Here is an 11,015-nt window from a genome sequence, read left to right as displayed (position 1 = left end):
AGAGAAATGGGGGATGGGAGAATATTTTCTGAGAAAGCATGAATAGAATAATATAGAAAATACTGCCTTTTCCTTTTTTTAAATTAATTTTTTTTATTATTAGTTATTCAAAACATTACAAAGCTCTTGACATATCATATTTCATACATTTGATTCAAGCAGATTATGAACTCCCATTTTTACCCCGTATACATATTGCAGATTCACACCGGTTACATATCCACTTTTTTACATACTGCCAAACTAGTGTCTGTTGTATTCTGCTGCCCTTCCTATCCTTTACTATTCCCCCTCTCCTCCCATCTTCAAAAGACTACCAACCAAGAAAAGCCCAGGACTGGAAGGGTATACAGCGGAGTTTTACAAAACCTTTAAAGAAGAATTAATACCAATACTTTTCAAGTTATTTCAGGAAATAGAAAAGAGGGACCTCTTCCAAATTCATTCTATGAGGCCAACATCACCCTGATTTCAAAACCAGACAAAGACACCTCAAAGAAAGAAAATTACAGACCAATATCTCTAATGAACCTAGATGCAAAAATCCTCAATAAAATTCTGGCGAATCAGATACAGAAAATACTGCCTTTTCAAGTCTTCAGTTTATAAGGGTTCTGCATGGCTGAGATATTTTGGCCTTGAGTTTAAATATTTTTCTTGTGTTTATAGTTAAATGATTATTCTAACCTCTCCATTCTACGACTTTAAATAGGAAATAGAATGACCAAAGAGCTAACAGAAAGGCTTTTGCCTTATTTCATATTTAATACCTTTTTTGATGATGTACCTGGTGGAGATTTTCACAAAACAACCTATGCATTTTCAGAAATAGGAACAGTTTATGTTACTTTGAGGACTTTCAAGTTGCTGCATCTACATAGTTGTAAGATTTCTGGGGCAGATTTAACACTGTTTTCTCCAGTTACTTTAAATGCCTTTATTCCTAATCTTTTAATCTGTAGTCAGTTTGGCTAAGCAAGTTCATCAATTTGTTCCATTATTATGAATCCATGAACATGCCAGGTACTTAAATAGGAAAGGAACTTTTAGAATAGTGATTTATTCCTTTTTTGGCCAAGAAAAGAAATGCCCTAGTAGATTGGAAACAAGTTCTGGCAGGTAATAGTAAAACCAATGTTTTTTTTTTTTTCTATAGACAATGATGATACTTGTAATTACTGTCACCTAAATCAAAATTATTAAAGAAAAATTATGTCCTTCCAGATGCTCAGCATACACTTCCTCATGGTAAGTTAAAGTCACCATTAAACATCTGAAATGCCTATAATTTGAACCACAGCTGCAAGAAAAGTCACTCAATTGTGAATTTGTTAGACCATATGTTATTGTACCAAGTGTAGGTTTTCCTTCCAAAGAAAACCCTATTGCCCCCACTGGAATAATTTTTAAAAGAATGACACTGGCTTGTGTTCTTAGTTACTCCATGACTAAGACATAGCAGGTTGAATAAGGGAGAAATATACTTTGGCAAATAATCACTTTTAGAAATAGAATTAGTTCAATGTCTTAAGTTTAAACTTTTGAAAGAATCTACTACTTATCTTAACCATCTTTCCCTCCGCCTCCCCATCCCAACAAACACACACACACACACACACACACACACACACACACACACCAAGATAAGAAGAGTTCATTATAAAAGATTTTAGGATAATTCTAAAACCAGTATTTAAATGACAGTTTCCATTTCTTCTTGCAAATGGAACTCTTTGCCAAGTAAATAGATATGTTTAACTAGGATCTGGTTTTCCTCAAGTGTCCAAGGTTATTATCTCCATGGAAAATAGAGAATTGTGATTGGTGATCAAATAGTCAAAGGCTGAGGGAGACAGGGAACTTAGATAAATCTGCAAAGAGAGAGACCATTCTTGGAATTACCAAATTGGATTGCTTTTGAACACCTTCAAACTCTTGAAAGAAACTTTTGAATTTTCATAGTGAATCACTGAGACTAGCACAAAAGTTTCTACTAGAGCTTCCTCAATCATTTTAAGAGGCTGGAAATATTAAATTGTCTCTTGAAAGGCCATCAAGAAAGAAAAGAATTGACTTCTTAATTGGTTAGCTCTATTAAAAATAAAACATAAAAATGGTACTTTCTATTAGTACAAATTCAAATGGATTCAGGATTCTTAAAATTAAAATATTTTGATTATTTTTATCTTGGGAGGTGGTTTCTATGAAGCTAATTACATCTTTTATATATGTCTAATTAAGGATAATGGGAGGGAAATGTAGTACTAGTTATGGAACATTCTTCATTGAAATCGACTATCCAATGTATCTCCACCTAATACCAAAATATGTGTTACTTTTGGGCTGGGGATGGAGCTCAAGCGGTAGCGCGCTCGCCTGACATGCGTGCGGCCCGGGTTCGATCCTCAGTACCACATACAAAGAAAGATGTTGTGCCTGCCGATAACTAAAAAAAAAAATATTAAAATTCTCTCTCTCTACCTTTCTCTCTCTTTAAAAAAAATGTGTGTTACTTTTATCTTTCTAAGTAGTTGGACTATTTTTAATTGTGAATTTTAGTATAAATTCATAATTTTATAAATTTAATTTCTTGATATAGAGTTATTTAGATTTTTATCTTTTTTGATCCCGTTTTGGTGAGGTATATTTTCAAAAGAAATCTCACTATTTATTTAAGTTGGTGATATTACCTATTAACTATCATTAGTGTCTGTAGTTACACCTGTCTTTCATTTCTGATATTGGTAGTCTATGTTTTCTCTCTCTCTCTTTGGAATGAAGTCTTTAAAAATTTCCTTCTTTTTGCCTTTATTATTATTACATCCTTTTGTAAAACTTATTTCGCTCTACTTTTCCTGGTTTTAAAGGTCATAATGTAGATCATTGGTATTTAAAGCATTAAATTTTGGTATAACCATAAAAGCAAAAACTTTTATTCTAAGCACTTCTTAATCTATTTATGGAATTTGATGTTTTCATTTTCATTATTTCTAAATTTCCCCTTGAATTTATTCTTTGGCTCTTAGTTTTTATTGTATTTTTCTGGTACTGGGGATTGAACCCAGGGGCACTTTACCACTGACCTACATCCTCAGCCCTTTTTATTTTTCATTTTGAGACAGAGTCTTGCTAAGTTGCTGAAACTAGCCTCAAACTTGTGGTCCTCTTTCCTCAGTTTCTCAAGTCACAGGGACAATAGGCATGTGCCACCATGCCCATCCTGTGGGTTGTTTATAAATGTACACTTTTATTTTCATTTTCTTGATAACTTACTTTTGGGTATTCTTAATTTAATTATTATGTGTTCAGTGAATATGTTTTTCTTTTGAAATTTATTGAGATTTATTTTGGGACCCATTATGTATCTTGGTATATTTGAAAGAATGTGGTGTTTTTTTTGGGGGGGGGCTATTGGGTATACTGTTATATAAATGTTGATTAAATAAACTTGCTTTTGATTCAGATCTTCTATATTCTTAGTTTTTTGTTTGCTTTATTGATTACCAAGAGATATGTGTTAAAATCTCTGATTATGATTGTACTTGTGTCTATTTCCCCTCTCTTTAATTCCTTCTTTTGTTTTATAAATTGAAACTCTCTTATTAGTTGGGAAAATATTTAGGAATTTTGGGATGTGGTGAAGTCATATCATTATGAAATATCCTCCTTTGTCTCTATGAAACACTTTCTCTTGAGGTGTATTAATATTTCCACACTAATTCCTTATGTTTACTATTTGAATGATATACCTTTTCCCAAATTTTTACTTTAAGCCTTCATATGTCTATGTGCATTTCTTACATATAAAAACAGCCTTGCCAATTTTGTCCATACCAATAATCTCTGTTTTTTCTTTGAATCACTGACTCCATTTACATTTATATGGCTTGGTTTAATCTACTGTCTTGTTATTGCTTTTCTATATGTCCCTTAGGGTTTTCTTTTCTTTTTTTTTTTGTCTTCTATGGTTCATTTTCTGCCTTCTTTAGAGTTAACCAAATATTTTTCATGCTTTATTTTATTTCTATTTGAGTCTTGGTTAAACCTTTTGTTGTTGTTGTTGTTGTTGTTGTTGTTGTTGTCGTTATATTTACATAGTTGCATTTAGTCTAACCAAATGTATCTGTAACATAACATTTCATTTATAGTTAGTAATAGATCATTTCATGCTTCCAATTTCATATCTAATACATTCCATTTTCACTTTGCAAGTTATAATCTTACAACAGCATATATATTACCCATTATATTAGTTTTCTATTGCTGCCATAACTATCTCAATCTAAAAGCCCAGATTTAATTAATTTGTTATATTATAGTTCTGAAGGCCAGAATATTCACATGAATCTCACTTGCATAAGTATTGGAAGGGCTGTCTTCCTCTCTGGAGACATTAAAGAAGAATCCATTTATTTCAAAGACATGTGACCTTTTTCTTCTATTCTTTTCAATTTAAATGAAATTTGAATATTAAACATTTGTTGTATTGTGTTTTTAGATGTGTTTTTCTTTGTGTTTTTGCTACTTGGGTATTGTTAATCTTCTTTGCTCCCTAAGTTAATGTTTTTTTTAAACAAATTTAGAGAAATTTTAGTCTTTTATTTTCTTTCTGGAATTCCCATTTCATATATATGTTAAAAGTTTTATGCTTTCCCACAAGCTTCAAGTATCTGCTCATTTTTCTTCAGTGTTCTTTATTTTTCTTCTTCAAGTGGGAAATTTTCTATTGATTTGTCCTCAGATTTGTTCACCTTTCTACTACTTCCAATTTGCTAATAATCCCACCTAGTGATTTTTTCACTTTATTTATTGTATTTTTTATTTCTAGTATTTTCATTTTTATTACTTCTTACAATTTTCATTTCTCTGTTGATATGCCATATGTCTCCATTCATAAACACAGTATTTTCCTTTAATTCTATTTAATAGTCATTTACTCTCTTTAATAGTTATTTAGCATCTTTGTCTGAATATTTTAACGTATTGACCATTTAGGGTGATTTATATTGATTGTTTTTCTCTTGACTGTGTGTCACATATTTTGGTTCTTTGCAAATTTTTTGTTGCATACTGGGAAGTGTAGATGATGCTTACTGAGCCTTGGTTTGGAAAATATCCTCAAGATCTCATAGGATTTTGGATCTCATCTAATACCTGTCCCTATCATTAAAAATTTCAATTATGTACAAAACTGTACTGCATAGTTAACTCACCTGTCTATTTTTTTTTTTTTTTGCTTGTTTATAGTGAAATGGTTAGTTTGACATTATGGCTAAGAGCACAAATTTCCTAATGTATTTGGTTTTTTAGCAAATATAGTAAATCTGTTAATTTTTCTTCAATTTACTACAATTGGTAAAGTATGGTCATTGTAGAAGGAAAATATTTCAAGGCAAGGAATTCTTGGAAAACATCTATCTTGTCTACATATAGACCCATCTAACTCCATAATCACATTCTTTACAACACGATGGTGGCAATTCTACACTGTGTCACTTCCTCACTTCTCCCCCCCAACATTGACGAGAAAGATAGATATGAAAATAAGGATGAATGCTGTATTTGTGAATAATAATTTAACTTCTCATACCCCACTGAATTATCTTGGTTTGCCTGATTGGGATGGAATCCAGAATTCAAGTAATACTTTTATTCTTTCTGTTTATTAATTCAGTAACTTCAAGACCAGTATTTCTTCCACTCCTATGAAATCTACAACTTGTACTGCACTGCTTTATCATTTCTTGGAAACTCCACCAATGCTCTTAGTATTTAACAAGATATTTTCAAAGCATTTGTTTCAAATCCCCAACTTTTTATAAGATGGAAAATGGGTATAGTATTTCTCTTATATTTTCATAGAATTTATCACAATGCTAAACACACAGTAGATAATCAATTTAAACCTACTTTTCTGTTTATAACATAGAATTAAGATTTTATAAATGCCAGCATGATACTGAGAACAGGACTTCCACGTTGCCCACTTTGGAGCTAGTTTAAAACCTCCAGGTTAGTGAGTTTCCTCATCAGCTCACCTTCAGCCATTCTTCCCCTTCTCAATAATCCTGCTACCAGCTCTTCAACCTTTCTTCCATTTTGTACTGTAGTCTTACAATATACAAGTCTCTCTCCCACTATACTGTAGATACAATGTTCACACTTTGGTAATTCTGACACTCTTCCATAGTACTTTATATGTCATTGACTAATTACATTTCTTTACAGTTTTGTGGTTTTTTTTATGGAGATAATATAATTTTATTGGAAAAGAAGAGGGAAAAAACACAATAAAATAAACAACCACTGTTAGTAATTAGTATGTGTTCTACTAAACATACCCCCTATCTCATGAAAAAAGTGAACATATTTCAAGGAGCAAATGTTTTATTTTTAGCAGAACATATATTTCTATAATCACATAATAGGTTCTTTCAGATATCTCTGAAACCACCTAAATCAATCTTCTCATTTTACAGAAGAAGAAAATGGGGCTAAAGGAGATTAAGGCCACCCAGTTAACTAACAATCAGAGGATTTTCCAAAGCAATATTAGGCATCACTTAAATCTGTAAATCTCTAACTTTTGAGCATAAGAATCAACTGGTGAGTTTTAACAATGAAGCTTTCAAAGCCCCACTCCAACATTCATTTGATTCTGATGATGATAATCTAGAGACTACTTTAGTACTACTAAACAGGTAAATGCTTATCTAGCAACCTCTTGCAATTCTTGCTAAAGCTTGGATAAACCTGATCATAATAATAGGGTTGCACTGCCATATTATCACTAAAACACAGGAAGCATGTTTGAAAGCAGTTTATTCACGAGTCATAAATTGAATAAGTTTTCTCTGAAGAATCAGCTCAGCTGCTGTGTCTGATACTCTACCATATATTCAAGTCTGGAGCAGTCTGATAAAATAGAAAATAAAAATGCATACTTGCTTGACAGGACATTAGACTACAGACACAACCCAGTTCACAAAGAATAATTAAATTGATATTTGGAGATACTTTATATTCTAGTTTTCTCTGTTTAATATAGAATTCTTTTGGCTTAATGTATATTATCTATAATTTTTGGCAAAAATATATTAAGTATATAAATTATACTTATCTGTAATAATTTAGAACTTAATATTTTTACATATGTTATTATTTCTTTTTCTTGACCTATTGCACTGGCTAGACCTCAAATAAAATATTGGAGAGAAATGGTGATAGCCTATGTCCTTACTCTTGACCTCAGGAGGAAAGTGTTCAAGAGTTCACATTAAATATTATATGAGTTATAGGGCATCATGTGTATTCCATGTGGATTCCTCTTTTCCAACTCTCTTTCATTTTTCTGAATTTCCTCCCCTATAATCCTATAGCTCCTTCATGTAGACTCCCAGTCCACTGTCTAAATTCATCCCTCTATAATCTCTCTAGAGATTCTACTACCATGTTCTTTCTGGTGTCGAATGTAAGTTTTTCAGATCCCAGAGAGGGGAAAATGTTCTTTAGATTTATAAGTTGAAAGGATATAAAGTGCCTTGATGTATTTCCCCACTAGCAAGCATTGTAACTAGTTTTCTTTGGCCCCAAGAAGCAAGCTTATTCATCAGAGCAAGCATTCATTTCCTCTCCCTCCCTTTCTCATATCTACCCCAAAGACCTCACAGTATAGGCTCGTCTGAAGAAAGCATACACCATGGGAAATAATAGTGCAGATATTGTTATGCTAAGGAATGTTCAGACTCTTCCTGAAAGAGTCACAACTTGAGAGTGATTGAGTCTATTTAGTGTGAAACCCTTCATCAGTAACAGATGACTCTAATTCCAATTAATTTACTTACTCAATGAAGAAGGCTCAGTCCATTTTGCAATAGCTACAATTATTGATATATCATATCATATTGTAAACATAATTCTATGTAATCCTTGCAGTGACCCAGCGAATTTATATTACTAAACATTTCACAGATGAACTGAAAGCTCAAAGAGTTAGCAGTTGGCCAAGGTCGCATAGGCAGTGAGCAATGAAACTGATAGTTGAGCCTAGATTTACCCGTCTCCAAAGCCTGTGATCTTATCACTGTATTGTGCATGAGGAGAAGAGATGGAAGCAAAGGAAATACCAAAGATTCTGGAATTTAAAACCAGATGCCAATGTGCTTGATAACTTGTTAAGTAATGAAAAAAAGCAAGATCAAGCTTCCTTCTTTCCTTCCTTCCTTCCACCCTTCTTTCCTCCTTACCTTCCTTCCTTTCTTCAATGAAACTCCAACAGCAATCACATAAGAATCAGAAAGCATAGAGTATAAAACTGCCTCAAGCCAATGGTAAAATATCAATGAAAATATTCTATTATTTTATGATCCCATTGAGAGTGAACATTATATTTATAGCTTTTCTCCTGAATACACATGAAGGTAATATAGAACTTTTGGTAAAAATTATACCATGCATCTGTGCTGACAGCTTGTTTTCTGCACACAAATCTTTATCTGCTACTTTCAGCTTTCAATATATTCTCTGAAGAAGTAAGTCAGGGAATATAAAGGAACAGGAAAAAAATACATGAAACAGATGAAAGTGGATTTTTGTAGGAAGTGACAGTCATATTAAATTCAATGGAAAACTAGCCAGAAGGAGGCCTTGGAGGAAAATCTATGAAGCATACACAAGGAAGGCATGGCTTGGGATGGAATCTCATGATGTGTAGCTTAATATTACAGGTTGTCCTTTAAGTGATTTTTAAGATGGAGTAAAAGATTGGTCATCAGCTCTTCCTATGATGTAGACAAAACATTTTTGGCCATTGAGCAGATTATTTTGTGAGTTTAGTGACTCCTTTCACTTCCCGTGCTGGTCAAGTAATGAGCCTGGGGATCTGACATAGGGTGAGGCCTAGGATCCATGGTAGGTCATTATTCTGCATTGTTTCCTTTTCATCCATCAGCATTCCTTTTTTTTTTCTTCACAAAGAAATTTATCAAAACTCAGTATTTACTTTCTCCATTTCCTCTTATTCCACTAACTTCTCCAGAGACCCATTTCATGTTGAACTTTGTTCCTTCACACTAAACAAAATAGGTCTTGCTCATTACCTATGACTATAATACTCTAATTCCAGCAGGCAACTTCCAGTTCTTACCTTATTTGATGCTTAGTGTATTAACCCCAGTCCCTCCTCATTGACCACTGTCTGCCTCTATCGTGAATATTTCCTTCCCTTGACCTCTCTCACCCCCGCCCCCCCCATTCTACATTCTTCCTGCTTTCCTTCTGCCTCCTGGCTGCTCTTATGTGGTCTCTTCCAGTTCTCCTCCGCCCATCAGTAAAGATTAGTTTCTTGATAATAACTTTCAGGCCCTCTTTTCCCACTTCAAACTTTTGCTAAGCTGTCTTACCCATAACCATGGCCCGAATGAACAATGATGATGACAGGACTCTCCCCTGGGCTCTAGACTCATATCTAATTGCTTTGGTGACAATCTTCTCTTGATTGCAAGAACCTCAAACTTACATGTTGCTTAATTTTTTACTTGTTCATAACAGATTCTTGCAAAGACCAGTGTGCCCTTGAAATTTGTATTTGCAAGGCCCTTGTCTCTGAGCCAAGGCTTCTATGCACGTGAAACCCAGGTACACATCCATGCCTTTTAAATGTTCATGCCTGCCTGCCTGCCTGCCTTCCTCTCTTGTCCCCCTTGCCTTCCTTTCTTTCAGTTTGACTTAAGTTACCAAGTCAAAACTTAACAAAACAACAACAACAACAAACCCACGTATTGTTTTATATTATAAGCTTGAATTTAGTATTTTCCTTCATATCATGTTTTCCTTAGTGTGATTTCTTAGTAAATGCTATAACCATTTACTTAGTTTGCTGCAAAGCTTTGTGGAATTCTTTCTTGACATTTTCTCCCCCATTGCACTGAATTCTCAATTTATTAACAGATATTAGAGAATTTCATGTCTTAAATGTGTTCTAAATTCTTTCATCTCCATTCTCTTTTATGTACATAGCCAACATATTAATCCAAGCTACCATGATTCTCACCATGGATCACTGCAATACTATCCCAACCTTACATGTACTAACCCTCTACATCCAGTCTATATGTTGCTTCAAAAAGTAAGTCTGACTACATTCCTACCTTCCTGCCTCCTGGCACAATCAAAGCCATTAGAAGACCCTTTCTTTGCCTTTGGGTTAAAAAGTAGTGTCCTGAGCCTGCTGTTTAAAGCCACCATGACCTGGCGCCTACCTATATTGTCCTCTTCTAGCTTCATTCTTCCCTCTGTAGTTTATTCTTCATCACATCACACTATTTTAATTTCTATGTCCTTCTACATTCTCATTTAAGGCCTTGACACACGTTTTTCCCTTACCCTGAAGGTAAGGGAAAAACAACCCTTCACTTGTTTATAGCAGACCCTTGAAGAAGGCCAGGGTGTCCTTATAATTTGTCATTTTGTACAGTTTGTATTCAGAATTAAAATGCTGAGCTAACTCAGCTGAGCTACCTCCAAGTAGACATATGTGCCTTTGTGTGTGTGTGTGTGTGTGTGTGTGTGTGTGTGTGTGGTGCTGGGGGTTGAACTCATAGGAAAGCTCTCTAACCGTTAAGCTACTCCCAGCTCTATACATACATAATAATCCTTTAATAATCTTTAAGTCATTTTTGGGGGTGTATGTTTTTTTTAAACTTGATTTTAGTTACCAAATCAAAATTTAAAATAAAATAATAAAACAATATAACTTTCTAGAAGTTTTATTAAGTTCTCCATATTTCACAGCATTTTGCAAATTAAGCACAATTTAAACTATGTCATTGTTAATAACTAGGAAGTTTCTAACAAGAACTAGTTGCTTAAGGATATAAAACAGCATCATTTGCAATAAAAGTCATTATTATTACTTTCCCTCAATCTACACTTTAAAATGATACTGAAGAGAAACAGGTAAAATAAAACCCTCAGTCCCTGGCCCTCTTGACACCAGACAGATTGAAATAATAGGT

This window comes from Callospermophilus lateralis, unplaced genomic scaffold (genome assembly GCF_048772815.1).
Source record: "Callospermophilus lateralis isolate mCalLat2 unplaced genomic scaffold, mCalLat2.hap1 Scaffold_112, whole genome shotgun sequence".
NCBI classification, from domain to species: Eukaryota; Metazoa; Chordata; class Mammalia; order Rodentia; family Sciuridae; genus Callospermophilus; species Callospermophilus lateralis.
This window is presented reverse-complemented; position numbering follows the sequence as displayed.